The sequence below is a fragment of the Somniosus microcephalus genome, chromosome 2 (genome assembly GCF_052327205.1).
Source record: "Somniosus microcephalus isolate GS21.2 chromosome 2, FLI_Smic_1.0, whole genome shotgun sequence".
Taxonomy (NCBI): Eukaryota; Metazoa; Chordata; class Chondrichthyes; order Squaliformes; family Somniosidae; genus Somniosus; species Somniosus microcephalus.
The window spans coordinates 200510114-200530638 of record NC_140988.1 but is presented as its reverse complement, the minus strand read 5'-3'; positions in this window follow the sequence as shown (position 1 = coordinate 200530638).

Sequence of the window (20525 nt, the reverse complement as noted above, 5' to 3'; positions counted from 1 at the left end):
ATAACTATACTTATACAGGGAATGGGGAACACACGGCACATCGAGGGAAAACAACTATCTTAACAATCCCCTTATCCTTATCCCACCCCCTATACCTAACTAGATTAAGCTATGAGGGGCCAGAATTCATGCTCACCAATCAAAGATCTGCTGAATTCAAAACAGCGGTGGGGTTTGGGGTTCGCTCTTTGTGCTCTCTGGAGCCTGCCATCATCACGTGGTCTCAGGGTGCTGCAAGGGCATTATCCAGCTATGAGTACCCCAAAGCTAAAGTCTCTGCTTGGGTACTTTACCTCGCAGGGATGATGGTTCCTCTTCCTCGGTCGGCAGTTGAAGTTTGTATGAAGATAGTCACAGGTCGGCTGGATTGAAGGCCCGATTATTCGAAGCTTGTCTTCAATCATCTTCCCAATTTGTCTTGCCCAATTCGTCTCGCCTCCTCGCCTCGTCGTGTCCCGCCTCGCCTGGCCTGGTTTGTCCGTGTCCGCCTGGTGCAATGCTGGGCATTCCTGATGGAATGGGGAAAGGCACGGGCAGAGGCCAGGGGTAAGTGCGGGATGGGGGAAGAGCAGCAGCCATGAGGGCGAGGAGCAGAACCGAGAGCCAGAGCCAGAGAGAGAGATTGCTACCCGGGGCCTTCAGTTATACTCCTTCAGATGGCCCTTATCTGCACGCCAATTCAGGTTAGTTCTTTGTCCCAATCTTGGCGGGCTGTTTTAAATAATGGTAGCAATCTAAACTAACTGTTTTTAGATGGCCGGTAATCGCATCTACTGGCCTGATAATTAACTTGTTTTGTTATTAATACATCTTAATGGGCCTGTCCAGCCTCGATGGCTTCCTTAAGCTGTTCCTGATTATTTATGCAAACTGCTTGATGACCTTAAGTATAGGCCGAACTGGGTTTTGATCTGTCTCCGATTTGGCCTAATACATATTCAAAGTCCTGTCGGGTTTTCAAAATGCAAAGTCTCTCTTCACAGAAAATGCAGCTTTGGTTTCGATTTCTCCACAAGCTGCCTGTGCCGCAGAGTCCAAGTCTTTAAAATCTCACAGGCTTTCTGCCACGAGGTGTGGACGCCATCTTGGGTACCCTTTTTTTTTAAATGTCCATGCAGGGTCCCTTTTATTAATAATAACCTTTGGGGAAATGTAGAAATTTTGCAAATCTTACACATCCCTCAATCTGACCCTAGCAAGACCAGCTCAGAGACTGGTACCACACGTACTTTAGAGGCTAGGTTAGAGGACAGGTCTTCATGTGGCGAATCATTGGGCACAAGTGTGCAGGAGCTAAGGCAGGGAGATATGTCATCACTGGTGCCAGCTCAGCTGCAGAGGGCTCAGCTGCTGATTTTGAGGGCCCAAGCTGCCAAAGAAGACTGATGGGCATATATCGGGAACTGCTGAGTGCATTGTGCAGCCTGCCTGTGAGCTTGGGAAAAATGGCTCAACGCATAGAGCAGTCTAGCTCCAATGTGTGTTAAATCTTCACAGAGAGCATTGAGATCATTCGGTCTAACATGGACCGAGCCATCTGTTCCATGAATATGACAGCAGCGTCCACCGTGATGAAGCCATGACAAGGCCCAGAGCTGCTCTAAGTCACCCACCATGGCCATCTGAAGTGTCGTCAATGGAACATCAGCAGCCTTCCACCTCCCAAGCTGTAGCCACTGGGGAAACACTTCATAAGAGCACTAGAATAGGTAAGCAAGCACAGAAAACAGGATCTAAGGGCTTGCACAGGGTGATTCATAATTATTTCTGTTAACTATTAGATTCAGATGGAATTAAGTTGTTTCATAAATTTGTTTTTTGTCCTGGATTTTGTGTTGGTGTTTATATTCATAGTGAAGTGAGGGCAAGACCTATAAGGCTGGACTGAAGTAAAGCATGCGGATGGTGGTATTAAGGATGGTGGTGGTAAGGATTGTGGAACTGTTGGTGTATTGGGAATAGGAGCGATGGTTCTTGTGAAGCATCCTTTGATGAGCTGCTATCTGAGAGCTCTGGGAGTTCAGGGCACTTCTGGTCAATTCTCTTCTTCTGCTTCATGCAGCTCCTCCTCCTGCTGCTCCTGGCTCACATCCTCCTTCTGAAACTCCTACTGGCAAGGGCCGGTCCCTCATGATGACAAAGTTATGAAGTATGTAACAGATGACCACAAATTTGTGCAATTGTACCCAGGTTCCTGACAGAAGTCATGAGCCAAGTCTGAAGGTGATAACCCTTCTCACCCAATGAGACATTGCTCCTCAATGAAGTTCAGGTAGGAGAAATGCTCAACGAAGACTCGCTGTGTGTATGACCTCCTGTGAAGTGTCCACCTTCTCCTCCTTCTTCTCCCAGGAGTTCTTTTCTGCTCTCTCTTGTCTTCTTTGCTTCTTCCCATTATCTGCCAGACCCAAAGGCAGCCCTACCAAATCACCCATGACTGCAGTAAAGCTGTTTTGAAGCCAAGTGGAACACCAGGACAAACTTCTTCCTACAATTCGGAATTAATTTTTGTAAGTCAGAAAACAGGCCAAAAAATACCCACAAATTAACCAGCAGCCTAAAAGGACAAAACCAGCAACCAACCTGCACACAGTGGATGAGCCCTTTAAATACTGCTGCTGCAGGGTCTTTGCTTCCTGTAAGCACCACAAGTTGCTGTGTGAGTTTATCATGTGGGGAGTCAGGTGCTGGGGCAGACCGATATCACAAAGCAATCTTATAACCAGTGTAGGACCTATATTTAAATATTTTAATCAGCTTTTAATAGTTTTCCTGGACACCTATGGAGCAGCCCCATCCAATACAGTGGACGGCGCACTTCTGCACCGAATGAGTACACATGTGCCACTCACCATATTTGATGCCTAGTCATGGCATCAACAAATTTCTAGGCCTAGGACTGCCATCATGCTTGTGAATATTAGATTGCCTGGGTGTAACAAATAGAGGGAGGATTGCTTGCCTGTTATGCAGCCTGCCTGATTTTTTGTCCTGCAATTTAAATGAGATAGCAGAATACTGACTGCATAAACCTTTGTATTTTTGTTTAATGGGATGCTCTCTTTAATAGAGCTTAATGGATCAAACAAAGAAAAAAATTGCAAATGAAATATATTTGATCCCTGTTGGTTTAATATCTGGGCTTTGAAGTTTTGCTATTTTATTCTTTGGTGTGCAGAATCTCATTTCAAAAAGACATCATCAATAAGTTCTATTTAGTTACCCACTGTTAATCCAGTTCATTTCCCATTAAACTTGTTTGACCCTCTTATAGTTGTCCTGCAGTTGGTCCTTTTCATTTAATGCAAAATGCAATTGACTTTCTAGAAGTAAATAATGGTGTTGTTGCAAGAATTTTTAATGACTGCCACTGGAAAATAATTAAGCCAGAGTATGGTGGGGAAAGTATGATGGCCTATCTCACTGAAAATTTCTCTTGTTCCAGTTTCATCTCAAAATGACATTTCCGAGCTGGAAAATATAATTCCACACCTTGGCAGGTTTCACAAAATTTTTGTAATGACGGATGCCAAAAAGACATCTTGAACATAATGGCATGCGTGACAGTCGGTGTCTCAGTGAACATCAATCTTGGATGTGACTATCCTAGTGGAGAGAAATGGAGATTTATTCTAATTCCAGATGGTGCTAATTCTAGGTTTAAAGCAAGATTGCTGCTGTCAAAGAGAGGGAAAGCTTTGAAAGAACTTTGACAAAACTGTGAAAGTGTCCTGGGGTGTGCAAGAATATACACACACGCTTGTACACCTCCTCTGTGGCCCTTCTACACTGAGAAAGACCCAAAACCCCTAGGGTATACCCCAAAACCATAACTATAAAAAGAGATATCCAATCATAGGCATGGCAAGCTCTGTGTCCAGGCACAGGAAATGGGCCTCCCTTATCTGATGTTTCACCTTAGCACAGGCTTTTTCTGTTTCTACAGTTGATGACGCACCCTATGGACCTTGAAAAAAACATGAATTCTACCTTTAAATAAAAGCTAGTTTCAATATTTCCTTTCCCATATTCTAACAGAAGAAAATAAAACTAAAGTAATAAAACTGTAGACAAGCAATCTTAATAATAAACTGCAATCTAGCAAAGCTTAATACTGAAAAATAGCAAAAAGCTAATATATTTGATTATATTTCAACAAATTACAAAAGCTCTCAGCACATTCCCAGTCAAGGAAGAGAGATAAGAGATCGGAGGCTGCAGACAGCTTCAAGTTTCACACTGTTCTTTCTGCTTCTAGCAGTAACAATTAGTTTTTGCAATAACAAGGATGCTTATGATCGTACGTCATCCTGCACCTGCCAAAAATCAAACAAACAGTCCACAAGCAGTGTATTTTGCAGAACAGCAGTGCCAGCACAATGCTGAGGTCAGTTAACTCTTGCAGTGCCTAATGCCTCTAAATACCCTCAGAAGCCTATATTCCTACATGTAGCATAACAGGGACATATGCCAAGTGGCATATTTCCATCTTCAATGGCTGGATGGTAATCAATGGAATGAAAGTTGGGCGGGTTCTAAAATGGCAGCAATCTGCTCTGCCACATTACTGCCCAGGTGGTGAAGACAAGAATCTACACCATTGTCTTCTTTATAATGTGATGTTCTTAGCTGATGCAAATTATGACATTGCATCCCATGTTTAAAAAGAATAGCAAAAAGTGCATTAAACAGCTTTTGAGTTACAACTGGTGTATCTCCCATGGTGTTGCTCACAGTGAGTCTGATTACATACTGTTTTAGATGGAAAGAAGGAGGTGAATTACAGGTGTTGGTAAGAATTCTGGTGCAGACACAGCACCACTTTGACTGTTGAACAAATAATTGGTTTGGAATAGAGGTTATCAGTTTCTGACATAAATAAATGATGCTGGAAATGGGCTTGCAAACCTGACACAGTAACACCAATTATGTTCATTAACTGTTTATGTGCAGAGGGAGAGAGAGTTAGAAGAGATAATCTAACTAAAAAGGGTCAATTTGCAATTTCTGTTTGCTTAATACACTGTAGCTAAAATCAACACTAGTTCTTCATCCTCAACTATAGGCTGCAGCATAAGAAACACAGGAACATAGAAAAATAGGAGCAGGAGTAGGCCATTAGGCCCTTTGAGCCTGCTCCGCAATTCAATATGATCATGGCTGATACTCTATCTCAATACCATATTCCCGCTCTCTCCCCATACCCCTTGATGCCTTTCATGTCTAGAAATCTATCTATCTCCTTCTTAAATATATTCAGTGACTTGGCGTCTGCGTCTTTCTGTGGTAGGGAATTCCACAATCACAATCCCACCTAGTTTTCTGTCATCATCAATCTTGGAAATATTACATTTGGGTCCCTCATCCAAATCATTGATACATATTGTGAATAGCTGGGACCCAAGCACTGATCCCTGCAGTACCCCACTAGTCATTGCCTGCCACCCCGAAACAGACCCATTTATTCCTACTCTCTGTTTCCTCTCTGTTAACCAATTTTCAATCCATACCAGTATATTACCCCCAATCCCATATGCTTCAATTTTGCACACTAACCTCTTATGTGGGACTTTATCAAAGGCCTTCTGAAAATCCAAATACACCACATCTACTGGTTCTCCCTTATCTATTCTACCAGTTACATCCTCAAAAAACTTCAGTAGGTTTTTCTAACACGATTTCCCTTTCATAAATCCATGTTGACTTTGTCTAATCCTGTTAATATTTTCTAAGTGTCCTGTTATCACATACTTTATTATAGACTCTAGCATTTTCCCTACTACTGATATTAGGCTAACCGGTCTGTAGTTCCCTGTTTTCTCTCTCCCTCCTTTTTTAAATAGTGGGGTTATATTTGACACCCTCCAATCTGCAGGAACTGTTCCATAATCAATAGAATTTTGGAAGATGACAACCAATGCATCCACTATTTCCATGGCTACCTCTTTTAGTACTCTGGCATGCAGATTATCAGGCCCTGGGGATTTATTGGCTTTCAGTCCCATTAATTTCCCCAGCACTATTTTTTTACTAATACTAATTTCCTTTAATTCCTACTTCTCACTAGTTCCCTAACATTTCTGGGAAGTTATTTGTGTCCTCTTCCATGAAGACAGAACCAAAGTATTTGTTTAATTGCTCTGCCATTTCCTTCTTCCCCATTATAAATTTTCCCATTTCTGACTGTAAGGGAACTACATTTGCCTTCACTAATCTTTTTTTTACATACTTGTAGAAGCTTTTACAGTCCATTTTTATGTTCTTTGCAAGTTTCCTCTCATACTCTATTTTTCCCCTCCTAATCAATCTCTTGATATCTCTTTTTGCTGATATGTAAACTGCTCCCAATCCTCAGGCTTGCTACTTTTTCTGGCAACTCTATATGATTCCTCTTTGGATCTAATACTATCCTTAAGTTCTTTTGTTAGCCATGGTTGTGCTGCTTTTCCTTTTGTGTTTTTGTGCCAGAAAGGAATGTATAACTGTTGCAATTCATGCATTTGTTCCTTAAATATTAGCCATTGCCTATCCACCATCATGCCTTTTAATGAAGCTCCCGAACCTATCATAGCCAACTCACTCCTCATACCATCGTAGTTTCCTTTGTTTAGATTTAGGACCCTAGTTTCAGATTGGACTTCTTCACTTTCCATTTTAATGAAGAATTCTATCATGTTATGATCACTCTTCCCTAAAGGACCCCACACAATAAGATTATTAAATAACCCCTTCTCATTGCACAATACCCAATCTAGCATAGCCTGTTCCTTAGTTGGCTCCTCAATGTACTGGTCTAAAAAAACATCTTGTACACACTCCAGGAATTCATCCTCCACAGTATTATTGCTAATTTGGTTTGGCCAGTTTATATATAGATTAAAGTCACCCATGATTACTGTGGTACATTTGTTACATCCATCTCTAATTTCCTGTTTGATGCCATCCCCTACATTGCCACTACTGTTTGGAGGCCTATAGACAACTTCCACCAATGATTTCTGCCCCTTGGTGCTTCTTAGCTCCACGCAGACTAATTCTACATCTTGATTTTCTGAGCTAATATCCTTTCTCAGTATTGCTCTGATGTCCTCCTTTACTAACAACGCCACCCACCTCCTTTTCCATTTTGCCTGTCCTTCCTAAATATTGAATATCCTTGGATATTCAGCTCCCAGCCACCCTGCAGCCATGTCTCTGTAATCGGAATTATATTGTATCCATTTACATCTATTTGTGCTGTTAATTCATCTACCTTGTTACGAATGCTTTGTGCATTCAGATACAGTGCCTTTAGATTTGTCTTTTTAACACTTTTAGACATCTTAACATTATTTTGTACTATGGCCCTTTTTGTCTTATTGCCATTTTCTCTTACCCGGGCCCTATTTGTTAGTGCAGTCCTTTGTTTGTACGCTCTGTCCTTTCCTGACACAATCTGATTATCCTTACCCCAATCACTTTCCTGCACTGCTTCCTTGTCTTTTCTCTTTAGCATTCTAGATTTCTCTCCACTGGGACCCTGCCCCCCTTATTAGCTGTAAGACTAATCAGGAAATTTTAATTAAATTGATCATTACCCCATTACACAACCTATATATACCAGCAAAGCCTATCCAAAACTAAGCACGACAGACAAAACAGTCAGTGGGCATGCTATTGTGTCTTCAAACAGCAATTCTGGTCTTTACCGTAGAAGTCAGCCAAAGTGTGTGGATTGAATGCAGTCTCCTCTATGCTGCACAACTTCGTGAAGAAGGGGGTTCCCTTTGAGCTAAAATAAGGAGTGTGCCCATCCCATGCCCATTCAAGATGAAGAACTCATATTAATTGTGTATTTGCAAAATATAATCGGATGGAATTTCTGGGGGGTTCTGCAATCTCCCGCTATGACCTTGGCAAGAGATCAGCAGAAACACCAGAGAAACAGCATATATCTCCATGGTTTCTGCCGATCTTCTGTCAAAATTAAAATGAGCGATCAAAGGGCCTTTGTGGAAATTCCAGATGAGGGTAACAATAGCAAATAAAATTAGAAATAGTATATTAGTCATCGATTTTAGTTAAAACAATATCATCATATACCTACTTAGCTAACAGCAGCCACACATACAATTCCTCATACCAGCCATCTACTGACATATATCTGTTGCTAACAGTTGATGGATACAATAAACTATCTGCCATTGTACAATTTATCTTCCTGCTTTTCTTACAATATTAAGAAACATTTGTTTTCAATGGCTGAATGGTAATCAATGGAATGAAAGTTGGGCACGTTCTAAAATGGCGGTGATCTGCTCTGCCAGATTACCGCCCAGAGCAGAAATACAAGAGTTCCATTCACAACTCCTCAGATAATGAAGCAGTCCATGCCCGCATGCAGCAAGACCTGGACAACATTCATGTGGCAAGTAACATTCACACCACACAAGTGCCAGGCAAAGACCATCTCCATCCAGAGAGTCCAAGCACCTCCCCTTGACATTCAATGGCATTACCATTGCAAAATCCCCCACCATCAACATCTTGGGGTCAGTGCTGACCAGAAACTTAAATGGACCAGCCACATAAATTATTGTGGCGACAAGAGCAGATCAGAGGCTGGGTATTCTGTGGAGAGTGTCTCACCTCCTGACTCCCCAAAGCCTTTCTACCATCTGCAACGCACAACTCATGAGTGTAATGGAATATTCTCCATTTGCCTGGATGAGTGCACCATCCAACAACATTCAAGAAGCTCAACACCATCCAGCACAAAGCAGCCTGCTTGATTGGCATCCCATTCACCACCTTAAACATTCACTCCCTCCACCACTGGCATACCGTGGCTGCAGTGTGTACCATCTACAAGATGCACTGCAGCAACTCGCCAAGGCTTCTTCAACATCACCTCCCAAACCCGTGACCTCTACCTACCTAGAAGGAAAAGGGCAGCAGGCGCATGCAAACACCATCCCCTCCAAGTTCCCCTGCAAGTCACACACCATCCTGACTTGGAAATATATCACCATTCCTTCATCATCGCTGGGTCAAAATCCTGGAACTCCTTACCTAACAGCACTGGGGAAGTACCTTCACCACATTGACTGCAGCCGTTCAAGAAGGCGGCTCACCACCACTTTCTCAAGAGCAATTAGGGATGGGCAATAAATGCTGACCTTTCCAGTGACACGCACATCTTATGAATGAATAAAAAAAGTTAACGAGTCCCATCACACTAACTCTCTGTTGCCCTATGCCTAGTCAGAAGTGTGTGAAAAAACAGGACCAGGACAGCAAAGCTGAAGGCTGCGACGTCCCCTACCTGGGCGGCTTCATGGCGGGAGAGGTCGGTGGCGGGCCATGAGCCCAATGCTGTCTTCATCCCGCTGAAAAAAAAATATTGCCGTAATGGGCCTTGTTAACCCCACCCTGCATGTTACATGGCCCAATGAAAGGTGCGAGTCTGGTAATGTCAGCGCTGACACATTTGGTACCGGTATATTTAAAGGGGCCATGGCCCCATTTCATCTCACTTCTGATCTTGACAGGCTGCAGTGCTGACATTGGAACATGACTTCCCAGAGGCAGAAGGCTGTTCCTCGCTTCAGCAATGACTCCCTCTATGTGCTTGTGGAGGAAGTCAGAGCACGCAGGGAGGTTCTCTTCCCTGCCACTGGGAAGAAGAGACCTCCCCAGGAGAACAAGGCCGCCTGGCTGCAGATAGCAGAGGAGGTGACAAGTAGGTGATGTCGACCTGGGTGCAGTGCTGCAAGTGCTTTAATGACCTTCTAAGATCAGGAAAAGTGAGTATAAAGCCACATTTACCTTCATGCTGCTGTGCCTGTTATCACATCCCCATCACTCTGCATTCCCAACCCTAATCCTGCACATCCCTACTCAATGCAACATCTTGAGTGCCTTCACCCATCCCTTTCTATCTATCTACATTAACACATCCCCATTTACTATGCATCCCTCACACTCACCCTCACCCTCATCCTAATGCAATGATACAAACTAACAAATATTAAAGGAGGCAACTTGTTATTGCTACCCCACTCCATCATAGCCTCCCTCTAAAGATCTAACCCATCCATCCGTTACACACATTCCATCACTCTCACTCAACCTTCTCTTCTTTCCCTCCTTGAAGGAAAAGAGAGCGCACAATAAGAGGGAGAAAGAGAGAACAGGAGGAGGCCCTCAATCCATCTCGATTCTCATGAGTGCAGAGGAGGCAGCCCTGGAAATAAGTGGAGTGGTGGACCAGCCAAAGCGGGAGATGGAGAGAGGGGCTCATAAGAACAACCTGTTGAGAGAATCATTTTCCATACATCTACATGGCATTCATCAGTCACTCATATGGGGGCTGATTTCAAGAGAAATTGAATGTTCATCATGTGCATAATGGTATCTATTCTGCCCTTGCAGCGCGTTCCTATGCAGAGCTAGACAGGTAGCTAACAACTTGATATCTTCCCATAAAAATCACAAGGCTTGACTTTTCTTGTAAACTTTACTGACAGATTCTTATTGTGAAACTGAAATACAATACAGAAATGGAAGAACACATTAGTATACAAGCACATAACTGATATGCATACACAAATTTAGGTACGCCTGAGCAACACAGTACATTTGGCATGTAACTTACCAAAACACATGGAAACACAGCTTACTGTGAATATACATTTAGCAAACTGAAAGGCATTCTCTTACATTCACTTTAAATTAGCCCTGTACATAGTGCATCAAAATACAGCTACAAGTTAACTAGCTAGACAGAGAGCGAGCACTTCACGGCTAGCTGTGTAAGTTTGCTTACAGAGAAAAGTTACAAACTAAACATTTTCTGCAAAATATAGTGTACACTAATCATCTATAACATTCTCAAGTGCTTACAGACAAATAGTGTCCAAGGCCGGAGCATAGCAAGAAAATAACTTCCCAGACCATGTGTCGAGCTGCAAGTCTGTGAAAACAGTAGTTTACTTTACTGCACTTTACTGTGCTTTACTGCACTTTACTGTGCTTTACTGCACTTGCTAGGTGCCAAATATCCACTAGGTGGCGACACACAATGGAAATCAACCCAAATTACTCAAACCCCTGAATTAACTGGAAAACTAACATAAATTCCTAAAGGAAGGCAGCACACTCCCCGCTTGGTACAATTCCATTGTACCACTACAGATAGAAAATAAAACCTAAAGAAAACGTCCTTTGGCTGCAAACATACTCAGAATCCTTTCTCTAGGTTTCTTCAGAAAGGAGGACTACGATCTCTGAGACTGGCCTCAGAAACACTTTGACAGTCCCCTCCTTGACAATCTTCACCTCCACCTTGCGGACCCTCTTGTCCCTGCTCAGCAGAGTTTTGACAACCAGTCCCACTGGCCATTCATTTCTGTGTGCTTGGCTGTCTTTCAGCAAGACAACATCTCCCACTTTGACATTTGGCTTGTCTTCTGTCCATTTCCTACGGCTCTGTGGGGTGGACAAATACTCTCCTCTCCATCTCTTCCAAAAAGTGTCTGCAAGACACTGGACTTGCTTCCACTGCTTCCCGTGCAGCTCAGCCATGTTGAAGTTTCCAGAGGGGGCTGAAATAGCACTCATCTTATGAGTCAGGAGCATCGCTGGGGTGAGGACTGCAGGCATGTCTGGGTCGGTGGACACCGGCACCAGGGGTCTTGCATTCATGATCGCCATGACTTCAGCCATGAGAGTGCTCAAGACATTGTGTGTGAGATGAGTGGGTCCCGTCCGAAGCAGCATAGCATCCAGAATACGCCTGGCAACACTGATGAGCCTCTCCCATGAACCACCCTTGTGGGATGAATGCGGGGGGTAAAACACCCACGTGCATCCTTTCTTTTGGAGGTAGCTTCTTACCGTTGCATTGTCTGTGTGGATGTTCAACTCCTTACAGGCACCCACGAAGTTAGTCCCTCTGTCGGAGCGGAGAAGTTTGGCTGGACCACTGATTGAGAAAAACCTCCTCAGGGCACTGATGGTTAGGAAAGCTTTGTCGTCCATGGATAGTGCTGGCTTGTCATCATCCTTGGACCTTTCAAACACTGAGCATCCTAGGCTGTCTGTGCTCACAGTGAGGCCTGCCTCTTCCTCACAGGCAGAGGAGGTTGACCTATGATGCTGCGTCATGCCATCGTAGTCTTCCTTTACCTGGATCCTGTTTGGGCATGGGCTGAGACAGGATGTGCGACCGTTGTGCAACACATTTGCTTTATAGACGCTGACATCCGCTGGTTTGTGGACTGTTCCCAGGCAAGCTTCACCCATGAGAACCCATCCCAGGTCAAGCCGCTGCGCATAAGGAGCATTGTGGGGCCCGTTGATTTGCTCACGCACCTTGTGCACCCTTAAGATGTCTCTTCCCAAGAGCAGGAGGATTGGAGCGTCCGGGTCCACAGCTGGAATCTTGTTGGCAACTGGCTGTAGGTGGGGCTGATGGCGTGCGACCTCTGGGGAGAAAATTTCCGTCCTATCATCTGGCATCATGTCACACTCAATTAAGGTGGGGAGGGGAAGCTGTAGTTCCCATCCATGGGCTCGATCATGAAGTTGCCAACTCTCCTACCCATAGTCTCTTGTCCCTGAACAGGTTTTTAGCATGTACAGAGCTGCGCTGGCCTTGACTTCAAAGAGATTGAAGAATTCTGTCTTCGCTAGAGACTTGTTACTTTGCTCATCAAGCACTGCATACATCTTGATTGCCTTCTCCTTTCTCCCTGCAGGGTATGCTTTGACCAAGCAGATTTTGGAGCATGAGCGTGGGCTGCTTGCATTTCCAGAAACCGCTGTACACTTGGAGGTGACTGAAGAAGATGCGCTTTCGCTTTGCTCCCCGCTATCCTCTTTGTCAACCACAGCACTCTTGGTGGTCGAAGGAGGAGGACCTGGATGCAGGGCTGCGATGTGTTTTTCACTGTTGCACTCGAAGCAGTTGATTGTCGCCTTGCAGTATTTTGCCATGTGCATAGTCGACCCACAACACCTGAAGCAGATGCGATTCTCTTTCAGGCATGATTTGCGCTCATCAATAGGCTTGCCTCTAAAGCTTCGACACTTTTTGAGTGGGTGGGGCTTCTTGTGTATTGGACACTGACGATCTGGGTCATCCACTTTATTCCCAGCAGAACTGGGTTGGTTGACTGAGGGTTCGGCTGGAACATCTGTTTTGTGCACGCTCACAGAGGCTTTGTTGCTGTACTTTGTGGGTTTCTCTGTTCTCGAAGGAGCGTAACTGCTGGAGGTGGAGAAAGTGAAACTTGGATCATTCCTCACCTTTGCCTGTTGTTGGATGAACCTGGAGAAGAGAGAGAAGGGGGGAAATGCCACTCCATAGTCCTCCTTGTACTTTGATCCCTTAGCTATCCATTTCTCTTGAAGGTTGTAGGGGAGCTTTTCCACTGTTGGGTTTACCCCACGAGCTGTATCCAAATACGAGAGGCCTGTCAGGTAATCTTCTCCCTTAGCACACTCCAGTTCGAGGAGAATGTCACCCAGTTCTCGAAGCTCGACATTATCTTTGTTGGTTAGCTTCGAAAAGTCCTCAATCTTCTTAAGCAGTGCGTGTTCAATGACTTCTGGTGTCCCATAACAGTCTTCGAAACGTTGCCAAACCAGGTTGAGGCCTGCTGTGGGATTGCAGACGTGCGCTGAGCGAATTCTCCTCGCCTGTTCTGACGACTCAGCTCCAAGCCACTTTGTCATCAAATCTAGTTCTTCTCTAGCTGACAGATTCAAGTCCTTGGTGGTACTCAGGAAGGACGCTTTCCATGACCAATAATTTTCAGGACGGTCATCAAATTCTAGAAGACCTGAACTTAACAATTCTCAGCGGATGAGGTACCTAGCGAGGTCTTGTGCGCCTTGTGGCTCGGGTGAGGACTGCTTGGCTGGATTGGCCGAGTGCTGTGGAGGTCTCTGCAAATAAGTCTTACGTGTTTCTTCTCTTTTAAGCTCAGTGTCTCCGAAAACAGGCTGTTTGTTACTGTGGTGAGTAGCTGGTTCTGCGTTGAGATAACTGGATGTTTCATTGAAGAACAATTTGGAGTGTTGTTGGACATACTCACTTGTACGTTGCACTGGACTGAGGGGCTGTTCTGGAACATATGGTTCATGGCTGTGCTCCCCACCTTCATTCTCCTCACCTTCTTCATAAGCTGCAGCTTCAGCTTCAGCGGCAGTGGCAGCTCTCTGGCTTTGGAGAATGTGGAGACTGGCGTCGAGGTTAGCTCTCTGCTTCATCACACTAGCATCGAGGTCAGCTCTCTGCTTCATCACACTAGCTTCTTTTTCAGTGAAGGACAATTGAGCCTGGGCAGCTTTTGCCTTGGCATGTGCTTTGGCCGCTGCAGAAGCTGTCGATGATGACGGTCTGCTGGACCACCGAGATGACCTAGAGGATGCTTTAGAGGACTGTGACTTGGCATCATTTGCTCGAAGAGGCTCATGCTCCTCGGTTGGCTGGTCGACATCCTCTATGGTATATTGTCTTCCTGAGCATAGACTCATGGTAGCTGGGTGGTATCTTCTTGTGCTTGAGCCCGCTGTGCTGTTGTCTTTTCACTATTCTGCCCTTGCAGCGCATTCCTATGCAGAGCTAGACAGGTAGCTAACAATTTGATATCCTCCCATAAAAATCACAAGGCTTGACTTTTCTTGTAAACTTTACTGAAAGATTCTTATTGTGAAACTGAAATACAATGCAGAAATGGAAGCACACATTAGTATACAAGCACATAACTGATATGCATACACAAATTTAGGTACGCCTGCGCAACACAGTACATTTGGCATGTAACTTACCAAAACACGTGGAAACACAGCTTACTGTGAATATACATTCAGCAAACTGAAAGGCATTCTCTTACATTCACTTTAAATTAGCCCTGTACATAGTGCATCAAAATACAGCTACAAGTTAACCAGCTAGACAGAGAGCGAGCACTTCATGGCTAGCTGTGTAAGTTTGCTTACAGAGAAAAGTTACAAACTAAACATTTTCTGCAAAATATAGTGTACACTAATCATCTATAGCATTCTCAAGTACTTACAGACAAATAGTGTCCAAGGCCGGAGCATAGCAAGAAAATAACTTCCCATACCATGTGTCGAGCTGCAAGTCTGTGATATACAGTAGTTTACTTTACTGCACTTTACTGTGCTTTACTGCACTTTACTGCGCTTTACTGCACTTGCTAGGTACCAAATATCCACTAGGTGGTGGCAGATAATGGAAATCGACCCAAATTACTCAAACCCCTGAATTAACTGGAAAACTAACATAAATTCCTAAAGGAAGGCAGCACAGTGTCTGTATGCAATTGACATCATATATTTAACTGATGTTTTTACTCTCCCACAGGTCCATCAAGAGCGCCTCCCTGCCCCCTACTGTCCAGGAGGAAGAGCAAGAAGACCCCTCAGAGGAGCCTCCAGCCTCTGAGGGCACAGCATCACCTTATACAAAGCAAGCCAGCACCAGCACAGATACACACACCTCGGTGGGTCCGTCGCGATATAGAGTAGTGTTGTCAGCTGGTGTCTCACACATCCCAAGTGAGCAAGAGCAGATGGTGGAGACAGGGTCAGCAGTGGAGACTCCTCGTCAGAGGGTGCAGGAGTCTCCTAGCTCTGCTCAGCTGCATGCAGATTGTAAGGGTTGGGCTTCTTTAAACTAGTTTAAAGTTATTTTCCTGGTCTTGCAGCCTTTGCCTGCAGTCAGACCAATTCCAATAAAACCAATTTTAAAACAGCGGTTTTGAATCGCTACCCCACCTTCCAGTTCTGACTGCAGGGCTTATAATTATTGATATTAAAACAGACACGTAGTTTGGATGAGAAAAAAAATCAAGTTTTATTAACTAAAAGAAACTATAATCAAAATATCAAACTATCCCACCCGAACACAGTAATTACAGTAAAACTATATAACAGGGGGGTTGCAGATGGAGAAAATGAGGGATGAAATGGCTACAATGTTACTTAAACAATCTTAGCAATTACCCTCAAATCACCACTCCAAACTCCTGCTAGGTTGCCTTGTTGAGGAGTCAGAACACCCTGCTCACCTGTGGTCCAGCGAAGTAAAGAGAGAGTGATAGCTTCTCAGCAGCTATCTTTATACCTGGTGAGGCCCCTGCCATTCTGCCTTGCAAGGGCTGCGTGCAAAATTCCCTGCCCAAAGGGTCCAATACACAAGAGAAAGCTGTGATTGGCTAACTCAAAGTGGTTAGACTGGGTTAATGTGTCTTCCGTAGCTCCCTGGGCTGAAACAAAAGGGAAATACAACTGCTCTATTGTCCAGAATGCTAGGTGATTTAGACACGTTCAATTCTTAAACTGTTCCCATTCAAGATACAAAAGTCTCTTCTGCAGTTTAGATGTATCCACTCGATATACAAACAAATGCTAATAGCATTCAATTGCTTTGTAAACAAATCATTGTCCTTTGTCTTCATTGAACCTTACTTCCAGACACAGAAAGCTGCATTCCAAACCTCTTTGTCTTCGGCCATGTGGCGACAGCCATTTTTATCCCTGGAAATTTAAAAGCACAACGCCCAGGGATTCTTCCATCAAAAAAATTAATCTTCAGAACTGTAAATTATTGCGAATTCTTACAATCCGCCCTTGGATACTTCCAGCTTGCTTGTAGTATCCTCTTGAAGAAATGAGCAATAATTTCTGACCCCTCACAAACAACCATCCCCTGTATTTACCGAATAGCTATCTGCCACTGATCCCCATCCTGTCCATTCCCCTTAAATTCAAGAAAAAATCCATGGTACGGTAGACATCTTGCAGATACTTCAGTTTTCAATAAGGGGTCTCATACCCCTACACGCTTGTAAAATTATACAGTGTAAACCAAATTTACAATCACCTTTTTTACATCATAAGTTATTACAAAATGTTGCAATCTTAGTTACACAATGTAATCAAAATGATCCCAAGCACGGAGGGGGTCCTACGCCTCTGCTCAACTTGGAGTTGTCACAAACTGGTCCCAAGCACGGAGAGGATCCTATGCCTCTGCTCAACTTGGGGCTGCAACACAAAATACAAAAAATCATTAAACAACATGCTTAAATAAACCCCAATCATCACGTGCCGATGATGGGTCGCGAAATTCGAGTGGGTATTGCTCCTCCCATTCAGCAGTAAAGGTACCTTCCACCCCCCTTTAATCGTCTTAAACTTTAAAACAGGCAGAATGGATTTACAGGCCAGCCTGCTCCGCCAGCCCCGAGCTGTTCCCTTGTCCTTTTGTGGAGGCGGGGTACCCCTCCTGTTTAAAATATACCTTAGCACAGACTGAGACCGGGGAGCATGGGATCTTGACTCCCAGTCCCTCCCCCCTCCCGTCTTCCCTCGACTGGCTGAAGAAAATGATGGGTGCCTGTGTGGCGGCTCTCCCTGGCCCCACACTGATCCGGCCAACCACTCATCCTTCACAGCCACACTTATCCTCTTTGCCCGTGGGCCCCCGGGTGAGTTCCTCCCTCCCCCGACCGCACCCACGCGACTCTTGGGTCTCCCCCTCCTCTATACAATCATTCCCGGGCCATCACCACCCACCCCCGGGGAACGCGTCCCTATCACCAGGCGCCCGCGCTTCCCCAGCATGAGTCCTCAACAGCGAGGTCTCCCGCAAGTGAACTTCGGTCAGGATAGTGCTGGGTTGGGGGCCGTGCCCCACCCAGCTGGGGCCATCTCCTCCCCGTAGGAGGAGTAGGCAAATTCCTCCGGACACTGTCCGGTTTTTCCCGAAGATCACTGCGGGGTCTCCTGGATTCGTCCAGTGGCGAGGTGATCCCCAACATTCTGTCTCCATATCTTCATTCGATGCCCAGCTCGGGCTGGGCAAACATGGCTGCTTCATTTTCCAATCTCCTGCAAAAACTTAAAAGGACATGCAGCCAGGTCTCACTGACCTGTTGCCTTAGGTGGAGACATGGTCTGGTCCCTTGACCTCGGACCAAAATACAAACATTCGGCGCACATGTAAACTTAAACGCTTTAAACTTAAACTTAAAACTAGTTATATCAACAAAACTTAAAATACACCTTAAAGCAAGCTATATACACACACATAGCTATAATACAAATGCCGCTGATCTCTGGATGGCCAGGCTAATCTCTGGCACTGTCGCAGATTGCTGCTGGCTGCAGCGAAGCTGGACTGCCTCCTGTCTCTGGTCCCCGCAGCTTATGGCTGTTGATTCGGGACCTCTGTTCTTTGGCTTCTCCCCGGTTCAGGAGACCACCTTACTCCACTGTAAAGTGGGTGACCATGCTTTCTTAGGCTGGGGCACCCGCTGAGACCTTCTGAGGGGTGTCTCTATGGGGGAAACATTGGCTGGCGGACCCTGAGCTTGGGTCACAGTCCCAGCTGGCTGGGAATCTTCTCCCCCATGTCCAAATAGCCCGCACTGTATAATGTACCTGGCAGCCTGCCGGTGCAAATCTCTCTCTGGGTTTGTCTGCTCTTCCCTGCCCACTCCTGTGCTGGGGGCAGGTATACTCTCACCACCCACTGCTGGTGGCTGGAAATTTTCCTCCCGATGTTTAAAACCTGGTGTCAGCTCCCTCCCTATGTCTCCTGCAAGAGGGATTGCTATCCCTGCCCCCCCCAGGGTCCCACATCATGGGGGGGACCACTCTAGAAGCTGGCTGAGAAGCTGGTCCCTTTAAACAGGCCACAGTGCCTCTCTTTACAGGCGGTGAACTTGAACTTGCGTGGTCAGCAAACTCATGTTCCCTCGCCCAGGTGGCTTTAACTGGGGAATTTTGGACCTGCCTTTTTCCTGGGGCCAAAACTATCCCCTGTGTGCCTCCCTTGTCCCGGATTTCTGCTACTGGACCTGCTCTACAGAGGTCCCAGAACTCTCCTTCCCTGTTCCCTGACTTAAACAGTTTACTCTGAACATGAATGGCTCCTCCCCCCACACAAGCCACAGTGCTTGCCTGTGAACTCGAACTTGCTGTGGGCTGAGGATTCCTATTCTCAGGCCCACTCCTCACGGGCGGACCGTACCTCCGTTGTTGGAGGGGGTACACTGATCCTGGTCCCCGCCTGCCTCGCGGGACCTGCTGGTGTTCTCTTACCACCCCATTGTACTCCCCTCCTCACTGCCCGAGCTCCTCAAGACTCGAAGCTGTGGGCTGCCATCTTGGGATCTCGAATTCCCTAGCCAGCCTTTCCCTGGGTGTTGCCTATGGGGCGGTTTGATTTGGGCTGCCAGTAAAATCCAGCTCACCTGCCTCCGGGCTGATCACGCAAATCATTCCCCTTGCAGCTTTTAAAGCCACATTAAGGCTTTCTATCTCTGCCCTACAGGGGCCATGATCTGCTTCACCAAACCTGGCATTCTCTTCCCGCAGTCTCATCTCATTTTCCCTGGTCTCAGTGATTTGGTACTTTAGGAATTCTATCTCATTCCTTGCATGGCTTTTTCCCTCGCTAGCTTCTTGGGTGAGGTGTGCAATTTCCTCCTGTAGCCTCATCTCACAGTCCCTCGCCTCTGTGACTTCCTGCACAAGGCGCTCTATAAATGCCTGGCATTTCGTGACCTCTAGTGTGATGCGTGCATTCTCTTCCCGCACCCTCATTCCACTAGCTCTGGCCTCATACACCTCTCTGAGGCGCTCTACCTCCGCCTGGAATTTTTCAAGCTGGGACTCCCAATTCTTGGCATCTTTAACCTCCTCCTGCACCCTCTTCTCACCCTCCTTAACCCAGCCACCTATACCATGATAGGTCAGCCTACACGCTGCTGCTAACATCCGCAGGGCTACCCACAAAGTGAAAACAACGAGAGAGCTGATACTTTCTCCAGATCCAAACCACTCATCATATCAAAAACGGCCTGCAGTCCTGCCCACGGTCGCCATTTTGTAAGGGCTGGGGCTTCTTTAAACTGGTTTGAAGTAATTTTCCTGGTCTTGCAGCCTTTGCCTGCACCCAAACCAATTCCAATAAAACCAATTTTAAAACAACGGTTTCGAATCGCTTCCCCACCTTCCAGTTCTGACTGCAGGGCTTATAATTATAGATATTAAAACAGACACGTGGTTTGGATGAGAGAAAAAATCAAGTTTTATTAACTAAAAGAAACTATATTCAAAATATCAAACTATCCCACACGAACACAGTAATTACAGTAAAATTGCTTAAAATAGGGTAAGGCAGACGGCAAAAACGAGGGGTAAGTGACTACAATGTTGGTTAAACAATCTTAGCAATATCCCCTTAAATTACCATCCCCCAACTCCTTACTAGGTTGCTTTGCTGAGGAGTCAGAAACTCTGCTCACCTGTGGTCCAGCGAAGTGAGAGAGAGAGAGAGAGAGAGAGAGGCTCACCTGTGGTCCCAGGAAGTAAAAAAAGAGATAGCTTCTCAGCAGCTATCTTTATACCTGGTGAGGCCCCTGCCATTCTGCCTTGCAAGGGCTGCGTGCAAAATTCCCTGCCCAAAGGGTCCAATACACAAGAGAAAGCTGTGATTGGCT